Source organism: Equus asinus, chromosome 3, assembly GCF_041296235.1.
Source record: "Equus asinus isolate D_3611 breed Donkey chromosome 3, EquAss-T2T_v2, whole genome shotgun sequence".
Taxonomy (NCBI): Eukaryota; Metazoa; Chordata; class Mammalia; order Perissodactyla; family Equidae; genus Equus; species Equus asinus.
This window is the reverse complement of record NC_091792.1, coordinates 102,076,156-102,082,657: the sequence shown is the minus strand read 5'-3', so window position 1 is coordinate 102,082,657 and position 6,502 is coordinate 102,076,156. Positions and strand designations below refer to the sequence as shown.

General features: G+C 45.7%; 1 long non-coding RNA gene across 1 annotated transcript; it reads left to right on the top strand.

Annotated features, from left to right (window-relative positions):
* The first annotated feature begins 2,239 nt into the window (after window positions 1-2,239).
* LOC123284360 (uncharacterized) lies at window positions 2,240-4,647 on the top strand. The gene is made up of 3 exons (XR_006525220.2): window positions 2,240-2,375; window positions 3,407-3,485; window positions 4,520-4,647. It is a non-coding gene; the product is annotated as an uncharacterized lncRNA (long non-coding RNA).
* The last annotated feature ends 1,855 nt before the right edge of the window (window positions 4,648-6,502 follow it).

Sequence of the window (6,502 nt, the reverse complement as noted above, 5' to 3'; positions counted from 1 at the left end):
ATCACCAAGTCCAGCTACCCTGAGACTGCCATGCCGGAGAGGACAGAGGAGAGACAGCAGGGTGATGGCCTGAGCCTGCAGGAAGAGAGATGTCCTGCCAGCCCCTTGCTGTTCCCAGCCATTTGAATCATAGGCCCAGACATATGGAGCAGAGTGGTCACTGCCTTGCTGGGCCCAAAATGCTACAGGAAGGATTCTTGTCTTTTTAAGCCACTCAGTTTTGGCGTCATGTGTTACTCAGTTTTAGATAACTGGAGCAGATGGTGAGGGCAGGACTGAGCCTGGGACATTGGCAATGACAGTGGCTGCCCACTCCCAGCTCAAAGCAGCTGCAGCTACCACAGGTCTTTGAGCAGCAGCCCCAGAGACCAGGCCTGGGTAGCCTGGAACGATGCAACTCTTCCAGGCCTTGTGGCCAGGGTACCTGGTGGTCCCCAGTCTGCAGGTGCCTACAATCGGCAGCCTTTCCCTACCCCGAGTCCTGTGTGGTCATGGTCCCTTCTCCCCTCATGTCTGCCTTAAGTTCCAGCTGTCTGCGTTAGCTCTGACCTGCACCCCAATTTGGCTCAGGGGCCGGACTAGCCCACTACACTCTCTTGTCCCCCTCCTAGGCATTGGTTGGGGTCCTCTGCAATCTATGTTTGTCTTCTCCATCATTAACTAAAAAAAATTTGGTAACCTGCCTGCCTGAGTACTTGACACGCAGCGGTCCACGCTCAAATTGACCCCTTCCCCCATCTCCCAACTGAGACCAGATTTTCTGTTTCCTGGCTTCACTCTTGAGAGCAAGCTCCCTAGCTACCCACCCACTCCAGCCCTGGGCCACCAATCCCAGTGCTCTCTTCCTTCTCCGTGTTCATTGAGGTCCCTTCTTGCCTCTTGTCTGGACCACTAGGGGAGTAACAGACTATGGGGATGGAGAGATGGATTCAGATTTACTAACCTCACCTCAGTGTGGAGAGTTTCTAACAAGGGTTTCCAACTCAGTTGCCCTCAGTTTACCTTCTCTTTGAGGCTCTCGCTCAGGCAACACCACTCTGTTGTTTCCACTATGTCGGGCAGTTGGTAAGCTGCTTCCCCTTTAAACCTCCAGTCCAGCTGGACAAAAACCTCTTTCTTGGTTCCTCTTAGCACAGCTGACCAGACTAGCATTTTAAAAATGTACTAAACACTAAGAACAAAAGGAACCTAATTTCAGAAAATATAGACAGCTTTTAAAAACAAACAAAAAAAGAACTCGTCTTCCCAAAATAGCAATCTGGGCTCCCACAGTAATTTGTGTCTTATCATAAAGAGCTGACACAACATTGGAGCACCTGGCCTGGCTGTCTTTCTGCTCAGTTCCATCTTTTTCTCCACCCGGTGGCAGCTACTGACAGGGACTTTGCTCCTATTGGCCTAAAGCCCCAAAAATTTCATACAAGCTTCCCAAAGCCCCTTGGGACCTCCTCCTCATTTCCAATCTATAGGACATGTCACCTCCAATGCTGGTGAGCATTAGTAAGTCTTTTTGTTGCCCTAGAATCATCTCACCTACAGGTGAGACTCCCTCTCTACACACAGGGCATGGCTGCTACATGGCGGGCACACAGACTGATAACCCTCGTCCCACTCTGGAGGGTCAGACAGGAAGGGGAGAGGTTACTGCTGCTACTGGTTAGACAGGGAGGCTGACGCCCCGGCAGGGAGACAGTCAGCAGTTTTCCCGGTGACCTCTCTGTGCTTAACATCAAAAGAATGAGAACTTGAGAAAACCCAGTGCACTTAGGAATGAATGACTATTCGTGCCTGCTGCAAATTACACAATCATTCAGGGCTCAGAAAGAGAAGAACTTCTTCACAGGCTCTAACACAGGCTCTAGGACCACAGCGTCTAAGTGGTCGGGGGAAGCAAGGAGGACTGTCTGGGCCCCACTCTAAATTTAGAATGTTGATATTATCCTCAAAGGAAGTTAATCATATAGTCAGTGTGTACTTTTATGTTAAAAGCGTTAATGTGTTAACTGTAAACATTTAAAATATACCACAATTTTTACAATCCTTAATGGGAGATAATCTCCAAATGTGACTGTCAACAACTCTTCCTCTCTTTGTAGGCTCCTGGCCCCTGGAATCCAAGGTGGAGTTTATTCCCGTCCCCTTAGACCTGGGCTGGCTTTGTGCCCTGCTTTGACCAGTAGGATATAATGGAACTGATAGTGGCCATTTCTAGATCTAGGCCTTAAGGGGCCTGGCAGCTCCTTCCTTTACCTTCTTAGGATCCAGCTGCCGTGTTAGAAGCTTGGACTAGACCACTGGGTGATAAGAGGCCACATGGAAAGAGATGCTGGAGAAGGAGAGGCCATCAGGATGTCACAGCCTGTCCAAACTCCCAGGTGAATACAGCCATATGCTTCATGGAACAGAGACGGTGAGATGACCACGTGACACCTGCCCAAAGCAGAATTGAGAGTAAATGCATGGCTATGGATTAACCTACGAAGTTTTGGGGTGGTTCGTTACACCATGATGGATAACTAAAACACCATGTTTTGTTATTTATTAATTATTTTAATATTCCAGGAGCCTGAAAAGAGTGGAGGAGCCCTTAGGCCTTGCTTTCTTTGTGATAGGCCCGGCTATAAGAGGTGTCTAAAACTCTTGGCTTTCTTAACTGTTATTTGAAGGTGATCTACAAAATGTATTGTCACATCCTCGTGATTTGATATTAGTTGTTTCTCAATGTTTGGGGAGCATCCTTAGCCCTGAGCAATGCAGGATTCATAAGAAAGAATTTCTGTACTCTTCCCGTCTTTCCTTATCCATCACCCCAAACTTCTTACATTTACAGGACTTTAGGAGACAAGTCCCAGCTCCTGGGATAAGAGCTTCTTTACCGCTCACTATAAGATATCTCACTCACAGCATGCCAGAGCAGAGGGGACCTGCGAAGGTCTCCATGGCCCTGTCTGCTGCCTCCTCCAACCAGGAAACTCTGTGGCTTCCCCATTATTATCTTTGTACCCTATGCTAGGGGAATCTTTTCTAGTTTGTTTGGGTTTGGTTTTGGTTTTATTCTGTTTGGAGTTGTGGGAAAATAAGAATCCCCCTCTTTGGGGCCACCCCCGTGGCCGAGTGGTTAAGTTTGCACACTCTGCTTCGGCAGGCCAGGGTTTCGCCGCTTTGGATCCTGGGCGCAGACATGGCACCGCTCATCAGGCCACATTGAGGCGGCGTCCCACATGCCGCAACTAGAAGGACCCAAAACTAAAAATACACAACTATGTGCTAGGGGAATTGGGGGAGAAAAAAGCAGGAAAAAAAAAAAAAAGATTGGCAACATTTGTTAGCTCAGGTGCCAATCTTTAACAAAAAAAAGAAAAGAATCCCCCTCTTCAAATCTGTGTTTCTTTTTTCGTTCCTCTAGGATGCAGAGCTTTTGAAACACAACAGCTAGGAGGAGACAACCTATTTGCCTTGTTCCCTACCCTCCCCTGAAGCCACAGGTACAGCCTCTTCTAACTGATAGAATGTAGGGCGTGCGGGGAGGCAGAGAAGAAAGAAATAGTGGGCAGAAGTGGTTAACATGTCAACAATATCATCAGCTGGTTGTATACATGCCAAGCATGGTGCTAGACACTGGACTTGAATTACTTCATTTAACCCTCATGACGCCTGTGAAGTAGATACTCCATGTCTATTATAGTATGAGGAAACTGAGGCACAGAGAGGTTGACAAAGTGGTTCAAAGTCACATGGCCAGTAAGAAGCAAAGATTGAACTGAAACCCAAGTCCCTCAGACACTTAAGCAGGGCTTTTAGCTACTTAACCACTGCTTGGGACTTCTGGGCTTGGGTTTTCTGAGAGCAAAAGGAAAGCCGTGAAAACTGATGGGAAAGCTGTGGTGGACCAACATTCTCAGTGACATGGTGACCAGGAGGCGCAGTGGGGTTGGGGTTCGTTGTGTGAGAGACAGAGTACGTCTGCCCGCCTGGACTTGATGTTGGCTGAGAATGGCGAGCCAGGAACAAGTTGCAGCTTCTCTTCAACCTCAAGGTGACTAAAAATACAATTTCTAGTGTATACTCTGATGTGAAAAGTATTCTAATCTATTCTCACTTGAGGTAGTTTGATGGTACTTTCTAGAAGCAAATGAAGCTAATGTTTAGATAGCCGTTTAAATCAGTGTGGCAAAGCCAGCACATTATGAAATATCAGGGCTGTCTGATTCCTGCACGTTATGAAATCAGAGCTAAATAAACGACACAAGAGTTTACAGTTATTCTTTAATGATTTATTTCATGGGTAGAAGTTGTTTCAAATGAGATAGTCAAATTTACTCAGTATTTATCTCTGAGGGGGAGAGAGGGGGAATGGGGAGTCAAGAGGAGACTGCCTGAGGGTCAGGGCAGTCCTTGGCGGCCCTGAGTGGTGGGGAGGAAGTATTTGGCTGGAGATGGGGGGTGCTGTAAGGGTTGGGGGTGGGGATTAAGGTATTAGACTATGGAAAAGGTAAAAACTCTAACCTTGTGCCCACAGGACTCCTGACCGCCACACTGACCATATTCCTTCAACCTCCCTGAAATTATTACCCAGAAGCTTCCTGTGTGGATCCAACTTTATTAAAGTTTGTTATTCAGTTAACTTTACAAGACTGCTGGTTTAGAAACACTTCCAGTTCTCTGATAACCAACAAACACTATCTGTTTTTAGCCTCAATGAAGAATGTTTCAGAATATTCGTGACTAGTTATTGCTTCAACTGCATCATAAGCTATCTTGAGCAGCACTATTTTTCTGCATTTCTAATTAAACTAGAGGAGACAAAGATACCATCATGGTTCTTTAAAAAGTTAAACATTGACTTACCATATGTTCCAGAAATTCCACTCCTAGCTATATACCCAAGAGGATTGAAAATAGGTGCTCAAACAAATATTTGTACACAGATGTTCCTAGCAATGCTATTCACAATAGCCAAAGTGGAAACAACCCAAATGTCCATCAGCCGATGAATGGATAATCACAGTGTGGTATATACATATAATGGGATATCATTCAGCCATGGGAAGGAATGAAGTACTGATACATTCTATGATGTGGACGAATCTTGTAAATAGTATGGTAAGTGAAAGAAGACAGACACAAATAGTCACATATTGTATGATTGCATTTGTGGGAAATATCCAGGATAATTAAATCCTTAGAGAGAGAAAACAGATTGGTGGTTGCCAGAGATGGGAGTAGGAGAGAATAAGGGGTCACTGCTTAATGGGTACGCGGTTTTCTCTTGGGTGAAGAAAGGGTTTGGAACTTGATAGAATGGTGGTTGTACCACAATGTGATTATACTAATGCCACTGAAATGTGCACTTTAAAATGGTTAGTTTTAAAGATTTTTTATTTTTCCTTTTTCTCCCCAAAGCCCCTGGTTCATAGTTGTGTATTCTTAGTTGTGGGTCCTTCTAGTTGTGGCATGTGGGATGCTGCCTCAGCATGGCCTGATGAGCAGTGCCATGTCCGCACCCAGGATCCAAACCAGCAAGACCCTGGGCCGCCAAAGCAGAGCAAGCAAACTTAACCACTCGGCCACAGGGCCGGCTCCTAAAATGGTTAGTTTTGTGTTATGTAAATTTCACTTCAATAAAAAAAAATACAGGTTACAGAGGAATTTTATAAGAAGATGGGAGAGTATAAGAAGGGAATGTATAGGTATCAAATATTCTCAAGGATTTTTTTTCTTTCTCATATACCATTTCTGATTTGAGTGATAATCACTCTTAGACTATGATCTTTTGAAAATTGAGTGATGGTAAGCAAATTCTAGAAAGTTCTAGCATCTTTTCCCCAGGGAGAAAATAAAAAGGATAACCAGTCATAGGTAAGTTCTTTGTTACATAAGAGGCAAGATTGTCCAAGAATAGCTCTGGGTGTTCACCAGGGGTCATGTGGGACCCCAGGAGCTCCCTCATCCTCTCAGCAGGGACAGTACCCACACTCAGCTTCTCACTGGACTGGTGACTTCCTCTCAGCCTTCCTTATTTCCCTGTGGGGAACTGCACATCCCGCAGGCCCCAGGGTTCTCAGGTACAGGACAGCTGGCATTCCTAAACTCCTATAAAGAATCAGCATCCTGAGCCAGCCCTGATGGCTAGCCATTAAAATTCGGTGCGCCCTGCTTCAGTGGCCTAGGGTTCAGTTCCCAGGCATGGAACCACACCACTTGTCTGTCAGCTGCCATGCTGTGGTGGCAGCTCACATAGAAGAACTAGAAGGACTTACAACTAGAATATACAACTATGTACTGGGGCTTTGGGGAGGAAAAAAAAATGAGAGAGAGGAAATTGGCAACAGATGTTAGCTCAGAGCTCATCCTTCCCAGCCAAAAAAAAGTAAAGGTCTTTAAAAAGAAACAAAAAGAGTCAGCATCCTAAATCCAGAGTGCCTGGCACCAAGCAACCTGTTTATTCCTTTACAAACAAGGCCTTGCCCTACAGAAAGGAGACGAGGGGGATGGCACTGGG